Genomic DNA, 19,006 nt, shown 5'->3' on the forward strand with positions numbered 1-19,006 from the left:
TTTGCTGAAGCTGACTATAAAGGGAAAGGATTGCAGACTCACATTTATAAAACAAAGACATTGAAGGCTTCAATTGTAACCTTTCTCCCCTAACCTCCAAGACCTCAAACCATAAAACAAAATTGTATAACAAGAAGACATTGAAAAATCTCTTAAATAGTTGGATAAGGAGCTGGTCAGTGGGGGCACGCACCTTTAATCCCAGCACATTTTGCTCAGAGGCACGAGGATTTATTTGAGTTCGTGGTCAGCCTCGTCTACAAAGTAAGGTGCAGGTCAGCCAGGGTTCTTACACAGAGAAATTCTTTCTCATAAAACAAGCAAACAAGAGAACAATTGTGATGAGCAGGCTGAAGTGTGGCTCTTCACAGTTGATGGGTTCTGGCAGAGGTAGGGCTGCGGAAGGGCTCAGTTATCTTTAAGGGATTGGCCGCCATGAGTTTGTCCATGCTCCAAGATGTATACGAGCAACAAAATTGGAACAGTGTTTTCTGCTTTTTTTCTTTTCTTTTCTACTTTTGTTCTGGGGAACATCATAAAGATGGGGAAAAGGGATAGACTTGGGAGGACTGAAAAGTGAATGGAATTTAGTTGTATTATGTGGAATTTCTAAATAATCAATAAAAACATTAAGTTAAAAATTCAACTGAAGAGTAAAAAGAAATGTTTTAGAAATTAATTATTTGTGGTGATAGAAACACCTATAGTGTTAAGGCCCTCAGCAACAGAGACTCAAGATTACATAAAAGAAAGGCAGGCTTCTCTCGCATAGAATGGTGATTTTCAATATCCATATTACCACACTTTGTTGGAGACTCAGCGTCATTTACCTCACTCCCAAAAGCATTTCTGTGTTTTTGACGTATGATGCTGACTGTTTAAGACAGTTGCAAGTGACCTAGTCCACTACCGGTGTCGTCTTTCCTTTCCATCACCATATTCTGTACCAGAAACCTTTGTAAAATAGGAAAAGACCTAATACAATACAGGAAGGGCTCATCTTTGTGTGTGCATAATCTAAATTAGTAAAGATACAAATTTATTTTCCTTTTATTTGTCACTTATTGTTTCTGTCCCAGTGTCCACACCACATTTTTATCATTACGTTTGTCTCTCTGTGCTCTTGCACAAGTGCTGGTGATATTCTTTAGGACAAAGGCAGGTCTAGTGTTCCCTTTTTCCTTAGAAGAAAAAAAAATCTAATCTATCAGTATTATTGTTAACCTAGAAACCTGCCTGTGAATCATTTCCTAACATTAATTTTCTCTTACATTTCTAAATCATGATTTCATGTTATGAAACCAAAAGCGATAACAGTGAATCTTACAAATCATGGTGTTTTGCATCTCACATGTTCCTGGAAACAAGAGAATATATTGGTGAGAAGGACACCATTGTGGTCATAGTCAATAAGGTAACTCCAGCCAAACTATTTCACTGATAACCAAGGATAATAGCATTTATTTTGTAGATCTCTTCTACTCTTATTGTAAAGCATACATAAAAATATTTTCTCTACTATTTGTATTTTTCAGGTCTTTCTCCATTGTATTTCTTTATTCAATGTCTTGAAAATACTAAATTCAAAATAATGCCTAATATCTATGGAGCTGTTCTCAGTTCACATACTCTTATAACATTCTTATGAAGTATGTATTCAAACTTAGCTTAATCATTGAAAAGGTGAGGAGATCCCAAAAGTTTAAATACTTTTCACAGATGTGAGAGTTATTCAGAAAGTCTGCTAACACAGACAGGTCTTTGTAGCTAAGTTTTCTTCCTAACTTTTTAATAAGTTTACAACAACTTTTGTATATGTTGATTATTATTTATCCTACTCAAAACAAAGGGTTTGCAACTTAGGGGTCAGTACACTAATGGAAGAGAGTTACAGTATTTGTTCATAAAACTTAGTGATTAGCAACTGTGGGAATAACAAAGCAAAGTAGTTATGAATAGGATCATTGGTGTTGAGGTCACTTATTTTCACAGGATGAAGTATTACTATGATTGATTAGCTAAGATGATTCAGCTGTACCTCTAACAGACATAGCTTCATGATCAACCCTACTCATCGACAGTGTTAGTGGCAAGACTGAAATTAACTTATCCCTAGGTCCATCAAACCTGTCACTTTGTCCTCATTAACACATGTCAGAAATGTTCAGAAGCTAAGCTGCATAGCAATTTTATAATTATAAAATATTTTATCATCATCTTTGTCTCCCTTTCCATAGAAAAGTGACTCTTTGTAGGAGAAACCAAGAAACCTTCTCTCATAATTTCACTTTCTATCAGGCAAAAGTTCATGCTGACCTATAAATATTTCCTCTTGTGTTGATATTTTGAAACAAAGAAACTCTAGAAAATGCATAGACGTACGTATATTATACAATCATGTCTACTACTATAGTGGTAAGATGCCACACTTAGCATGTATTGAGAATACCAGCAACAGAAGTGAGTCCTCAAAGAAACCTGAACTGAGGCACTTACTTGTTGCAGGGAGGTCTCTTGTTTTGTTCCCGGCTTCCTGGCTATCTTAGCCCTGAAATAATCACACAGAAATGTATTAATTAAAACCCTGCTTGGCACATTAGCTCTAGGTTGTTATTGGCTAACTCTGACTTCTATTAATCTGTATATCACCACAAGGTTGTGGCCTACCAGCAAAGTTTTAACATATCTATCTCCAGTGGCAGATCCGTGGAAATTCTCCCTCTGTCTTACTTCTTCCAGCATTCAGTCCAGTTTTCTTCGCCTACCTAAATTCTGCCCTATTAACAGGCCAAACCAGTTTCTTTATTCATTAAAAAATAAAAGCAACACATAGACAAAAGACCTTCCCATACTATTTTTCCTTTTCTGTTTAAACAAAAAGGATGTATTTAACTTTAACATAGTAATATTACATAAAACAAAACAGTTATCAAGCAAGAAGTACAGTTATAATATTTATAATTACCTAATCTTTTATCATAACTAAGGAAAGCTATAACTATGACTACAAATTCTTCAACTCCATCAAAGACTCCAGAAGGATGTAATATTACCTAAGTAAACATGAAGTACATTGTAAGCAACTTCCAAAACTCTAGAATTGACAGAGACATCTTGCTGCCCACACAGTCACCCAAAGTTCTTCTATAATGTTGGAGCATTTATTTTTAGCCTACAGGGCCATAGTATCCAGCAGATTTTCCATGTAGTAGGAAATTTCAAAGACAGTTCCACCTATTTTGGCAGTTTGTCAGTCACCTTGTTTTGTGTTATGTAGAATGTTTAGCATACACTTTTATGAAGCAGGAACCCTGAAGAATCGTCTCACCTTTAGGAAAGTTCAGCAGTCATTTCTCTGTGGGTTCTCCATGTCCCGTTAAGCAGTTCAGGAAAGAGCAGTTTCTTGCCTGAATGGCTAACAACCTTCATAAGGAGCCTCTTCAATGCCCATCTTCCTCTTGAAGTAATGTTGCTGGCAGAAGCAGATGAAACATTTTAAATGCCATATTCTGAAGATCTCTGAAAGACTTTAAGAATACATAACTGAAATATATCTCTATATATTTAGAAAATCTAACATGACTACAAGCTTGACTATTATAACTGATTATCTATTATATTTCTTAATTATAGATCACATTTTTAAATGAGCTACACAAACACAATACCTTAATCAAGAGCAGAAATATACATTTACACTGTATAACAAAACTGACCTTAAATTTGCATCAAGAAAACAAGATTCATACCAATGCAAATTATTCATATATATATATATATATATATATATTTCCCCCTTTAAATGTAAACAAACATTTATAGACAATATTTGGGAATATGGGTATAGTTTTATCCAAACTTTTCCCTATTGTTTGGAGGCACTGTTAATCGGGTCTTTTTGTTACATCCTGTTTGCTAGGTTCTTCTTAGTCAGCAGCTGGGTGAAGTAATTTTTTGAGGGTCTTCACAGCGGCCTTCGGGGATCTTGTTCCATCAAACCACAACAGTCTGGAAGCAATCCATAGGTTCTCATCATTTGTGGAAACAAGAGAAGAACCTCTTTTCTAAAGCAATATATCCTTAGACTCAAATTTTGAAGTCAAGGACCATTATAATATACATGTTGGTTTTGCTTAGCAGCCCATACAATGAAATATCTTCTTGTATTTAGCTCCTTTACAAACAAAAAATTTAAAGAAATCACAATAATATACATAGTCCTGTCTCTCTGTATATAATCCATCTTGACATTGCTTATTTTCTTTTAACCCCCTTTACTCTATGACTATCTGTACCTCTTTAAAGATTTTTTATTCTAATTTTTTATAAAACATTATTTCCTTTTATAACTCTCTATACTCTTTTTCTTCTCTCTTCCAAGGCTACATACATTTAACCAACACTATGACTCATCTGGATTCATCTTTAGTGCTTATCTATATCTATAGTTATTTATTTTCCAGGAACATTTTTTAAAATGGTAAGCACTTCTTTAAATTTAAGCTGCGCCATTACTAGGTCACATACGGTAAATCAGTGCTTGCTCTGCCCAGCCCAGGATGACAGAGCCCCTTGTGCTTTATGGTGTACTGTGTGTGCCCTTTAGCTTACCTCCCCACTGCCAGGCAGTCAGCAGGTCCACTTTGTTACCAAGCAAGCTGTAGCACTTTGCTCACTTACCCCATCTAAAATATGTTGTTATCTGAAAGAGCCAGAGGTCAAATTGGCAGCACAGCCCAGAAAGCTGGCCTTTCAAAACCCCAGCTTTTTTTTTCTGCTATGAGTGAGTAAGGAAAATCTCTCTTAAAGGAGTTGCAGAAAGCTACCAGCAAACAGCAAGAAGCTGTGTTAAACTCTGTATTTTTGTGTCTAAAATTAAGCTCTCTTGGGTTTTTAAGTAGATTTTTGTTTGCTGCATTAACACCAATCTGTTTCAGGGAAGTCTCCTTTTTTGTTCCTGCCTGCCCAGCTAACTTAGCCCCAAAATAATCATACAGAAACTGTATTAATTAAAAACCTGCTTGGCCCATTAACTATAGTTCTTATTGGCTAACTCTTACATTTTCTGTTTGTTCCAAGCCTTCATATCCCTTTGGTTACATCAACATGTACTACTTATGTGAAATGTGTATGAAAATGTTTTGTACCTTTGAAGAAACATCAATTTATTCAATAATTTCCTAACTTATGATTGATTTTGTTCCTGAAGTGAATAGTCTTAACACTTAGTGTAGCAAATGGGTGGAGTATAAATCTACCATGATATTTTAGCTCATCAAGTTTTAAGATTGTTGACACATGACCCTATGTAAAACACTTGTCCTTTCAGGATTCCTTCTAATCTCTAGAACAAAATGATGGGCTTTAATTTCCATTCTGAATTCCTGAAGCAATTTAGCTAATAGTAACAATGCAGGAATCAATGACAGAAAATAGACTGGTAATTTTGCAAGAAAATAAATATTGGTGGTTTAGAAGTTATCTCCATAATTAGGAGACCCTCTTAGCTTGTTCTTAATTTTTCTGTGGTTTTGTTCTAACTAATTAAAGAATTTCTGTGTCTTTTGCTGCATATAATTTGACTTCTCTAAGATCCCCTTTCAATTTAAATTTTTCAACAGCAGTTTGTCTGTGAATTAATCCCATAATTACTATATAAAATAAAAAAACAAACAGCTAGCTATAATTATAATATTGTATCTGGTTCAGCTCTATTCAAGATTTACTATTTTAATTTTTGTTTCTCTTATTATTTAGTGAACACTGATACACTGATTTTGCAAGTGTCCCAGAACATTTAGATCTTTTAAGGAAGACATTTCAGATATTCACAAAAGTATCTGATCCCATTCTTGAACCACTACAGAACACTGGACAATTTTAGTCAATTTTTCCTTTAGTTGAGGGTGGAGAGTGGTGGTTGTATACATATCTGAGATGGGGGAAATATAAGTTAAGCTAGGATAGCACTCACATTTATACCATTCATTTCTCTATACTGTGGAAATATCTTAAGTAAACACATTATTTGCAATCATTGTAAGAAATCTTAGGAGATAGTTTTGAAAAAAGAATGAATGGATAATCAGAATATGAACAACAAAGACAACATTATATGTATGCGTCTCAGAGTCCTAACTGTATTAAAACCAAAAAGTTAAGTTGATAAGTTAAAAATTTAAGATGGATATAGTAAAAATAAAACATGGAAAACAAAGAAGAAATGACATTCATTTTTTATGCATTAGGATCATACTGTTGGTAAAACAAAGCAAAATAGACTTAGTTACCTATAACATGCCTTTATTAACTTATTGTTTGGGAGAAAAATGTAATGAAACATTTCATTAATGTAAGATCAACCTGCTATTATGGCTACTCTACTTTTTAGAAGCTCAAAGGAAAAATACATTCTCTTTCTTGTTAGCTCTGAAGGCTGCCGCATTTCTTGACTCATGTTATCTTTCTATCCTAAATACCAGTGCTGGATGAATAAGTCATTCCCATGTCCTCAGTTTTTCAGGTTTTGAGGTTCAGATCTTGTTTGCTGTAAGGTGACCATGATCCACATAGCAGTCACTGGATACAACCACTGAAGTTACTGAGAATATTTTCTTAAATCAACAGATCTTATTAGAAATATAAGGATGATTCTAAGTTTTCTTGTTTGAAAGACATTAGTGTTTAGCTATATGTATATGTGTATGTCTGTGTAGGGGTATATCTATATGAATTCAGATATTCCAGGTCAGAGGCAGTGGATTTCTCTGAAGCTGGAGTTACAGTTTGTGAATTACCTGATGTTAACACTAGAGACTAAGTTCATGTCTTCTGCAAAAGCTATATCTTTTGTATAACACCATCACCATCACAATCTATCTTAATTCTTAAGTCTTTATCAGTCATACAACCTATGGACATGTTTATGAGGTCAATATTCAATTGGCCACAGCTTACTAGGTTGATTGCTACAGATGTCAAATTGACATTGGGGAAAAAAAACCTAGGTGAAACTTCTCTCCTCAAAAATTTCTCTTTCAGTTTGTCATAAGTATTGCGATCCTTTTTCTGAAGTGTGACATTGGATGACTCCCTCTCTGTGATGTGTGACGTGTGTTGTTTCTGCGTGAGCATCTGTCTCTTCATTCCTGAGTTTACATTCAATAGTTTATTTTTATTCCAAGTCACTATCTATCTTGTATCATGAATACATAGGCTCAGGTAATTTATCCATTCCTTTGAAATTTCAGGTAATTGATAACAATTTATTTATGAATAAATAATAAGATATGATTTTTCATAATTCCATTAATTTTGGCGAGGCATAGTTTTTCTATAATTTTTATTCATAGAAGGGGTGATCCTCTGAACTTATGTGTGAAAATCATGCACATATTTATATAAGTTGCTGTTGTAGAGCAGGCAGTCCACACTTGTGTGCTTTTCCGGTTTAAAGTATGTTTTCTGAGCATGAAAGTATCTTCCTGCTCATGTTCATTACCACACCTCCAGTCCCAATGCATTCCTTGACTACAAACATAAACTGAACTATTTTTTTTCTGTTATCAGCAGGAACTTGTTTCTATCTTCCATTTATATGTACTGAAAACTATGCATCTTGTCAGAACATTACCTGGTTCATTTAGATTGGTACATATACCTAAACCATCAGAACTTTGTAAATTTAAAACATTATAAATAAAAATTCAAAATCTTCCTTTCTGCCTACCTTGTGCTTCCACCACTTCTGCTTCCAGACATTATTTCCTCTATCCTTCTTTATTGTAATGCAAAGACAGAGGAAAGCATAATCCCTAAAACGAATAATTGGTCTCTATACAGAGCAGTTTACCCTATTCTACTTGTTCTCTTAATTTACTCGGTTTACACTAAGTGATGACAGAATCCCATTGTTTTGCTGAAACATTAACTTCACAAAGTCATTCTGCTTCCATCTGCAGCACTAAAATTAATGATTCCCTTTGCAACATCTGTTTAATTAACTATCGGCACCATAGAAGAGGCATCCAAATACCCCAGCGACTAAATCAGGCTCAAATTAGGGAAATACGATGTTAAATTGTATCAGGAAGAAGCTGAGCTTATCCTTCTGAGTGCTGGCATTCATTAACTAGGAGCTACCACATGCATCTTTATAATGAAGGAATGTCAGGGGTACTTGACTGTACAGTTCTCCTTTAGCAGTGGCCCAGGTCCCTTCAGTCATGGTCACCATAGTAGAGAGAATAAATCAAAGGGCTTAGGCAGTCCAGAGGTGCACATCATTCTATCATCTTAGTTCCTGTAAAGAGCAATAAGTTTTCTACTGTGCATGGACTGGCTAATGGATGCTGGGAAGTAATAGTAGTTTAGTTAAAGTGACACATGTGAGTCATTTCTATGGGAAAAGTGTTCCACTGTCTCTGAATCTTCTTCAGTATATTTGCATTACTGTATTAATTGTCCACATAAACCAGTGTGACCTTACTATACCCACTAGAGAAGCTATAATTGATACTTCTTAGGAGGGTAGGGGTATTATTGTGTCTAAAATATCATTCCAGACACCCAAGATTGTCAAATTGCATGTAGCATGCAGATATTGCCTGTGATGATATTACTCCAGGTAGAGGACCCTTAATCTTTATATAAATTTGCATATATAAATAAATCAACTCACAGTCCTAGCTTTTGGTTTGAGAATGAATAAGCTAATATTATCCTGCCCAAAGAGAGATTAGGATCTAGTTTGTGTACACACAGAGTGAGAGAAAAAGAGAAATTAAAGTGGCAACTAAAACTAATTATAAATTTAAAAAAAGTACATGAGATATAGAGAGCAAAGAATACAAGGAAATTAGGAGCAGAGGTGCCATGTTTAACTTGGGGAACTATATAGAAGAAGGATGTGGGAAGTTGAGGTCATCAGTTTGTTTTTTAAAGTAAAATTTACATATATGTCTACATGAAAAGCAATCAGTTCACAAGCAGGGCAAAAGGAAAGAGAAGAGTACACATTAAGTTTATAGATGTCCATCATATTTGAATAAAGAAGATTTCACTTTCTCTTACCTGTATAAATTAGCCTAAAATTAAAATAGAAAAGACAAGGGCAAGTTGTTCAGTACACAGAGAGAGGTTTAGTCATCCAGGGCTGCATGGAGTCTTTACCCTTTGAGTTTCACATCCTGCAGTGGTATGGCATTCCTACATTTCAAACAACATGTATATCTGCTTCCTCTTGACCTCTGTTCCACTTTAAATGTACAACAAAAGTAGACCTTTTAATCCAAGCAGCTTTATCTTCTGACCCAAAGTCCCTCTTTCAGATCTTATCTGATTTTATATTTACATCTCTCTTCAATTCCATCAATGAAATTTAAATGAAAATTATTTGAGGAGAAAAGGTAGCTGTTCTAAATATACCTTCTTAAAATTTGGTTAGTTCAAAAATTTATTTTACTCAACATAGTAAAGCAAACCAAAAACCAGACTTGAAGTGTGAGGCCAGAAAATGTCTCTTTCATCAAGTACCAAGTTTGTAACAAATGAAAATAGTGTGGAAAAAAAAGTGATTGAGATGGATGAAAATTAAAAGACACGTCTAAAGGCCTCAGGGAAACTATAAGTCCATTGTGCAGCTCATCAAAGATTTGTTTGGCTAAATACCAGAAAGACATAAATTTGGTGACTGAATCATCAGTTTTCTACTTTGTAGGATATTGTTTTGTTGCTATGGTGACACACATGACATGAAATTGTAAGTTTGCAAGCTGTACAGTCAGGGAGCTCTGGAAGTTACAAGTGGTGAACAATGGCAAGAGATATGAAGGCAAAAGAGGAGAGAGTAGGAACGGGGTTATCGAAGCAGTTACCATATGACCTCATAGGAGCCCCTGCATTAATGGCCTTTTTTTTGTGACTGCTATTAGGCTCCAGATTGAAGAGTCCAGAGTTTTCCACATCAAAAATAAACAGATCTGTCAAGTAAGGTACAGGGGCTAAATGAAAAACACCATACAAGTTCTAACAGTAATGAAAAAAATGTTAAAAATCATTAAATAATTGACACTGTATACTTATTACTTTATAGGAAATCAGACCCTTTCCTTCTTTCAGTTTCATACTCATTCTCCTATTCTGAAATCCAGTGTTACTCTGTGACTCAGTATATTTGGCATGAGTTACAGCTAAAATGACCAAGACACAGGTTGTTTGGGAGTCTAATGTCAACAGGACCAGGCTCCCAATCCAGGTATGTTGTTTATTCACAGAACAAATTCTGAGGAATTGACCAATTATTTTTAAGCTTTGAGCTTTGACTGTTGACTTTGTTTTAATCCAAAACAATATAATTTTAAATTACCTATCTTACAATATTATGGTATGAAGGAAAGTGTCATAAAATATTTAAAATTTGTCATTAGACAAGCACTTGATTAATTTTAGTTGATATGAGTAGAATCAAGCAACTTCTGTAATTTTTAAAAAGTTGTATGGTTTGTTTCTATCTTTTCTCATTAAAATAAAAAGTCTTCTGATATATATATGAAAAGGATAGATATGGAAAATGTTTGAAAATTAATTTATTTTTATCTTTCATTCATAATAGATTTAATTGCATTTCTGGGGGGCATAAGAAAAAACTTGATCTAGTAAAATGATGGAAAGAATATTGTGTGGATCATAAAAATAGTCCCTGATCAAGGGAGAGACTGGTACCAGAAAGAGGATCTAGAAGTGAGGCAAGTGAAGGTAAGATTTAGAAGGATAAACAGATCAGAAAACAGACAGGAAACAAACTTGGAATGCCTAGAAAATTTACCAGAACGATTTCAAATTTTAGAGTAGAGGGTTATCTTGCTCTTCAGGCTATCTATCTACTGCAAAATTTTACAACATTTTCTGGGCAGGCTTATAGAAAGAGTACTGAAACTAAACATGATGGCTTTGACCTATCTTTGAGAATAAAAATAGGCCTACATTTGTATGCAAACAGGAAGGGAAGTCCAGTAGTCATCAACTTCTAAAGGAGGTAAGGTATGTGCTTAACTATAAGAGTGCCCCAGCAATGCTAAACTGTGCTTGATGAGGTTTGCCAACAATGAATGAGAACTCTAATCTTATTTTTTCATCACTGTAAAGCAGACAACAAAAGCACAGATTCCTGACTGCAACCACAGTGCTGATTGGTTATGGAGTCTTCACAAATACAAATAGAGATATATGAATTCTCAGTAGTTCTATCATACTTGGTATCATATTTGGTTCAATGTTAGGTTATTAGCAGATAAAAACTAGGAATCAATTCCTGTAAAGTCAAGATTGCCTTATCTATAGCACTTTAGGATATAGGCATGGGCTTTTTCTGAATCATAAGAGGAAACTGTGAGCCCAGGTGTGCTCTTACAGAAAGTCTGGCTTGACATTATTTCCCAGCGTTCTGGAAGTAACCTCCTTATATATTCCAACAGAGGGTGGGATTGGATCCAAAGTCTGCGCTAACATGCCTATTTAAGTTCTCAGTAGATTATATAAGAAGAAAAAATACCAAAGAGAGATATTTTTGCAATGCTATATTTTAAGTGTTTGCATTTCAATTTTCATGCATGAATTTTATTTGAAACTCAGTTATATAAGCATGGGTATAATACCAAAACAACATTTATACCGATATCATTATTTCTTTCAAAGACTATCTATACAAAATGCATTAAAATAAACTTGTAGCACCTGAGTATTCCTATGTAATATCAGTGTATTAAATAGGTACATGAAGGAGCCAGGTATTGGGTATGACCACAAATTGGAAGCTGTAAAATCATAGCAAGGATCAGAGTTCTCTTCTCAGCAATCAAGTCAAATGGCTTGCAACTACTTGTGGTTCATTTCCCACAAGTGATCTTACACTCACTTTTTGCCTTGATGGGCACCCACACATGTGCATATATACTCAGACACCAAATTAATAACGAGTAGAATAATTCCTAAGAGAAGCCTGTTAAGATCTTTGCCTCCACTCTTGAGATTCTGGTAATTCTTAGCTGGTCTTTTAAAGTCTAAAAAAATATGGACACAAATCTGTACAGCGTCCTCCCTAGAACAGAGGGTTAAGAAGTCATGCCTTACTATAATAACATAGCTTCTAACTTATGTTCGTACCCAATACCTGTTTCTCCTTAATGAGGAAACCAAAGCTAAGTCATGTGGCATGTAACTTTGGGCATGAAGAACAGAAGTCATATATTTTCTTTTGAGAATGTCTCTGAAATCTCCTTGGACCTTCCATAGTCATTTTGTTCATAGATACTGTCTCTCTTCTATCTTAAGCTCCCTGAACTCCAAAACATGGAAGGAACAAGGCCTGATGATGCAGGTCAGTGGTAGAGGAGTTTCTTAAGATGCTGACGGAACTGAGTTTAATTCCCAATCCCCAGAAACACACACATACACACACAAATGTGTGTGCATGCATGCACACATATGCATATACACACAGGCACAGGCACACACATGTATGCAGAGAGAGAAAGTAAGAGACACACAGAGACAGAGACAAAGAACATACAGGTAGAGATAGAGAGAAAAGATGACAGAGGATGGAGAGAGGTAGAGGGAAAAATAGATAATAAGGAAAGCAAAGAATGTTTGAAATTTCCAACTGACTTGACTTCTGAGAAGTCTAGTCTTCTGAAAAAACAACAAACATTTGACAGCCAAGTTCTCTTTTTTATTAGAGACTTCTTTGGCCCAAGTTAGCAAAACAGGAGATGGATGTCAACACTGGAGGAAAGGGAGAGTGTAAGTCAATTTAAAGGGTTTAAACAGATACAGATTACAGTACAAATAATGTTTGCACACACTCATAAACAAGGGAAATACACAGGGAGACACTAGAGATGGCTCAGTTCTTAAGGTTTCTTTCTTATCTTGCAGAGGAACTAGATTCAGTTCAGAGAACCTAAGTTGGCTGGCTCCCAACCACTTGTAACTAGCTACAAGAGGATGAATGGCCTCTTGTCCTCTGTGGGCATCTGTACTTCTGTGAAAATACCCTCTCACAGAAAGACATACTTACCATAGTTAAAGTATTATTTTTAAAAAGACACAGAAAATATCTTTTCAAAGACTTAAAAAATATTCACATCACTCAGAGTAGAAAAAACCTTTAGACTTTCCCCAAACAGCCTAGAAACACATAGGGAAAGTAGCTATGTTTTGCACCACTTCCTCACATCCAGTTTGAGTCTAAACAAAAGTAATGGCAAATGTTTTATGTGCGTCTCTGTCTCTCTCTCAAATTTTATTCCTTCACCCCTCAGCCATTTGTCTCTCTCCCCACACCCTGTGGCCTTTATATTCCTCTTCTTCACCCTTTTCTTCTGTAGCTCTGGCGTGAGAAGTCCATCTGTATATGTGTTGGTTTTATTAGTTAATAGATATAGCTGTTTCAGCCAGTGGCTTAGCAGAAGTAGAGCTAGGTGGGAAAGCTAAACTGAATGCTGGGAGAAAGAAAGGAGTTAAACAGAAGACAAATAGCCACCGCCAGGAACAGACAAGCCAGAACTTTGCAGTAAGCCACAGACATATGGCAATAAACAAATTAATAGAAATGGGCTAAATTAAGATGTAAGAGCTAGCCAATAAGAAGCTAGAGTTAATAGGCCAAGCAGTGATTTAATTAATATAGTTTCTGAATGGTTGTTTTGGAGTCTGGGCAGACAGGAACAAAGAAGCGGCCTCCTACGACATAGCCCAATCTCTTTATTTTCAATTAAAGTGCAAGTCACTACAATTTTGGTTCATAAAGCCCACACTTAGATTATCATTGGCTAATTTATTTTCAGTGTGGGATATTTTGGTCTGTGTTTTGTTAATGTATTATTTCTAGGAAAATATAAAGTGTTGAAGAGAAGATATTAATTATTGACTTATAAGTATTTCTTTAAAAATTTCAGAGAAAACAGAAATAGAAAAGCAGAAAGAACTATATGTATATCTTTTTAGAGAGATTTTTTGCCAGTAAATTAGGAGGTACTGGGTCTCACAATATATCAAAGCAAATAACTCAATACAATAAATTACAAACATAACCCTTAAGTTTTATTTTGACAGTTCCTTATTTACATAAAATATATTATGATCATTTTCTGCATGTATCATCTTCTCTTAGAATTTATTTTGAATCTGTAGTTCTCCCATATTCCAAATAGCACTGCTCCTGTTCTTGGGTGTGTGTACATGTCCAGTGCAGGTGAAGAAACTTTAAATACTTATGTTTATACCCATTGACTGTGGAATTCACAGTCTTATTCAGAGAAGCCTGATTTTGAGGGTTGATTGTTAAAGCTCAGCTGAAACTGGAACATTTGCATTTATCGACTCTGAAGTTCATAAAAAATTGTGTAAAAGTGGAAAAGCTGTAAGAGATGGACATTTGCAGAAATGTTAAATACTGCTTATTGCATCTAATAAAGCATAAAATTTATTTAGAAATCAGTCATAGTCATATTTATGATTAAAATCACAATCATACTGAGATAGTTCTAATAGGCACATTCCTTTAAACAAATCTCACAGCTAATTGTCTTGGTTTTCTTTCTATTGCTGCTGTAAAATGTTCAGATGAGAGCAATTTCAGGGAGAGAGGTTTAATTTAGTTCACAGTCTCAGATAATATTCCATCATGCCAGGGAAGCCAAGACATCAGGAGCTTGAAGCATTTGGTCATCTTCTGCGAACAATGGGAAAAGGAAGCAATGAATGCATGTGTGCTTGTCAGTGCTAGCTAGATTTCTTTTGTAAATAAAATATACTTACTTTTGATATAATTGCATCTTTTTTACCTTCCCTTTTGTTCCTCCAATCCCTCTTATAAAATACTCCTTGATCTCCTTCAAATGCATGTCCTCTTTTTGAATTCACGTAATAGAGATAATTCTTCACAAAAACACTCAGTCCTTTTAATACGAACCATCATACTCACACACCCAAATTTTATTTAAGCCCCACTGACTCAATAGCTAAAAATGATTACTAATTAAATGTTATCATTGTCTTCAAATTTAAAGGACATATGGAGACATAATCACTGTAAGACCAAAATTTCAGTTACAAATTGAAATTATCACTTAAGTTAAACCCCATCTGAGAGAGGAATGATACAGGAGTAAGGTTGTTCATCTCTATTGAATGCAGTCAAACAATGAGAACCTAGGCATTCAATATGCTATACATATATTTTAATAATATTTTTGTTTTAATTTATCACTACTACTTTATTAATAGGTATGACTTTCTCTATTTTGCACATTGACAGACAAAATGATAATTATTTTAAACTACTTGGTTAGAGAGTAGAGTGGCCAACTTCATGTTAATATGAACTTTTGATTTTGATTGAATATGCAATAGTCTCTGAAGTAACAAATTATTGAGTAATATTATTATGCAATGAAACAATCCCTAAATTGGATGAATTTTGTTTAACACATATTTAACAAGAACATTAGATCAGATTATTTTTTAAAAATCAGAAGTAGATTAGGAAGGCAGATGTTAGATCATCAATCAGCCACAATTATAAATGGCAATTTAAACTGTATTCTCTTTTCTTATAAGCAAGGAACAGGTGTTTGTAAAAATATTGAGGTACAGTTCCCACTTATAAAGAAATGAACACTTTATGAAATGGGGAAAATATTTTGTACCTCTAAGATACTCACCCTTGAAACATCTTTTGTGTATTAGTCAAACTTACTAAGCCATGGATTGCTTGAGGTCTGGTACTTCAATCTTTCCTGAGCTCTTTAGTTCTTCCATAAATCAGCATTCAGGGTATCTCTATGATGCACATATTAATCAATGACAGAAGCATTGTCAGCAGATGTCTTCTGTTTGACAAAATTTCAGAGTTAATAGGCAAATGCCTGTTAGGTGATTTCTTCTTTGCAATATGAGTTACTTTATAAAGTTTTACTTATATCCACTGATGAGCTCACAGTAACATGGAACACCACAAAACAAGCCCTGCTTCATAATCCACATTTGAGATATTATGTGTAATTTTCTATAGATTGTATGAGTTAGTTGTCATCTGTACTCAAGCATTAATTACTTCAAAGTAGTTATCTAGATAAGTTTGAGTTTATCAGTATCAACATGAGGAATATGCCATGACCCACCCTCCAGATTCACACCCATTCTGTACTATACATTGATAAAATATCATATCATATAAATATTATCAGAGCTATTGGTAATAAAATTATTCTGGAACTGTACTACCTATAATTGACTGAAGTTAAAACATAAATATAATATATTAATATATTTCAATTTTATTATATATATTATATATATATATATATATTGGTTTACACATATAAATATACTTATATAAATCATGACTGTGTTAAATATCCTTACTTTTCTAATGTAACAATTTAAGTAGAAAAAAATTGAGAAGGCTACAATACAGAGACAAATGCCTCTCTCCTTAAAGGGGCACTTTTAATGAATAGGAATTAAAAAACAATAGCTTCTCATTTCTTACAACGGATGGTGTGAAGCATTGGAGCATGGATGAGTGGGATCTGGGTAGCTGCCTGGCGTCTGACGTTTGCTAATGGTCTCTTTTATACTGTTGGGGACATTTTTCTTCCTGGTGGGAATTATAAACCTGGCACTTAACAGGAGAGTCATAAAATCCCCTCTGGTATCTTTAATCAATCATGACTAGTATATCTACCAAACATTCTCCAAGTTTAAAATAGAATGAAGTCACATAATAATCTTTCTCCCAGCAGCTAGACTGCTTTGAGCACAATGACCCACACTCTATGGCTGTATTAACAGATACGATCTATTCTTTAATGGAGCTCAGCTGTGGGGATTAGCTACCTGTAATGCAGTTTGGGCTGTCAAGCACTCTACCAAACTGCTAACACATTACAAGTTACAGGCATCAATTCTTTCTAAGTAAAAAGGCATTTCACATTCAAAACACTTCAAACCTCATAATGGGAAATTATCGTGATAGATTTCCTCATGTAAAGGTAAAGAGATGGAGATAGAAAAGACAGGCAACCAATCAAAAAATTTATAACAATTCTTTTTTTATCTACCTGGAGATGATTAAACTCTAGTAGTGGATAAGGATTTCAGAAACCTCATATAAGTTCAGTGTGGATCTGAGCTGTTTCTGTTTGATGGAAGGACACAAATCCTAATTGAATAGGAATAAAGTCTGATAGAAGGAGATTGGTGTGCCCAGCCTGAGTGGCCTGTCTGGTCCAGGAAGTCCGGGCAATATACACAGTGAATCAGATTCAATTTCCCTATGTACAGTGTAACCTCAGAGCATTACACATGCCCAGAAAAACTGATCTGAAACAGATCCTAGTGGAGAGATTGAAATCGGAAAGACCAAACTGCAACATTCCATTTCTCCTATGTGACTACATTAGGCCTTCTATATGTTTAAAGCCTCTTGTTGCTGACAGAATTATCTAGGAGACAACAATGTTTAACTTATCTCACAATTGGGACTATAGGAAAAAGTGAAGGGCAGTATTCATACTTGCCTCATAGCTATTCATCTATATGTTTATTAATTCAATTAATTGTGCTTTATGGGTGTATATTTACATATTACAGAATGAGATGGAAGATTAAAAGTCATATTGAGGAAAAGAGTAAAGAATATTATCATTTTTGTCATTTGCCTTGATTTTCTTCCAGAACTTCATAGTAACATCCTTTTGCTGAAAATAACACATATATTACTTACAGCGCATACAGAAACTGAATTGGTGTTGACAAGTAAGGCTCCTTCTTTCTATAGGCTATATTTCATACTGGACTGAACAAGGTAGGCTGTGGGGAATAAAAGATATCAACAGTCTTACCGGGTCTGTACCTTGTATTCTATAATAACACTGGAATGGCAAAGTATGTTCATAGGTACAATAGAGCTCTCTACCCAAAATTCAGGGATAATCAGAGAAGCAGGACAAGAAATAGTGTAAAAGCCAGAGCTGGAGTGAAACATTGTCTTTTAGACGTCACAGGACTGTTACACTCATGAATTCACAGAGCTATGGGTTTCCAACCCAAGATCAAAACAATCAATATTCTAGAATAGAGGGGTAGGGGTTCACTAGTCTGACTCCTAACAACAGAGCTTTGGACAGCAAATGGCTTCTGGAGGGAGGAATTCAGTTTCCCTTAAGTGTGTAACTCCTCCTAAGCTGACCAACCCCAGGGGATGGTCCCACACCTAGAAGAAGAGTGTGGCCAGAACAGTGTGAGGTCCCTGAAATACTAAAATAAAAAACAACATAGAATTCAGAAGTATTTGGAGGTGGATATTTGAGGAGTGGGAGAAGTGGAGATTAATATGGTAAATATACATTGTATGAAATTCTCATGGGGTTAATAAAAATATCTGAAAAATAAGAGTTTTGTTGGGGTGACTCAGAGGCTAGTCTTTATTTTTGTGGTTAAGAAGATTGTCAAAGTTGAAGAGTTTGTCTAGGAAACAAGAGAAGCCCAGAGAATCCCTGTCAGCCCTTAATTGCTCTAACTCTGGAACTGATATGCTTAGTTCTCCTCTCAAACCTTAAGAAGGCACCAAACTCTTATGTCTTTTTATTTAATACTGGATGACCTGCATTAGTGATGTCTTTATCTCCAGTTACAAAATATTTAATAGCTCTGACATAATGTTTCGGTATTTCTTCTTATAAAAGAAATCATTTAATTGGAACTTGTTTACAGTTTTGAGGATTTAGTTTATTACCATGCAGGGAGCAGGGCAATCACAGTCAGACATAGCGCTTCAGAAGCAGCTGAGCGTTCTGCCGCTTGATCCATAGGACACAGGAAGAGAGAGACTGAGACTGACTTGAGCTTGTGAAACCCAGTCCATCTCCAGTGACACACTTCCTCCGAAAAGGTCAAAACTACCCAACCAGGGCACACCTCCTAATCTTTCTAAGTACTG

The sequence above is a fragment of the Myodes glareolus genome, chromosome 3, assembly GCF_982192425.1.
Source record: "Myodes glareolus chromosome 3, mMyoGla1.1, whole genome shotgun sequence".
Lineage (NCBI taxonomy): Eukaryota > Metazoa > Chordata > Mammalia > Rodentia > Cricetidae > Myodes > Myodes glareolus.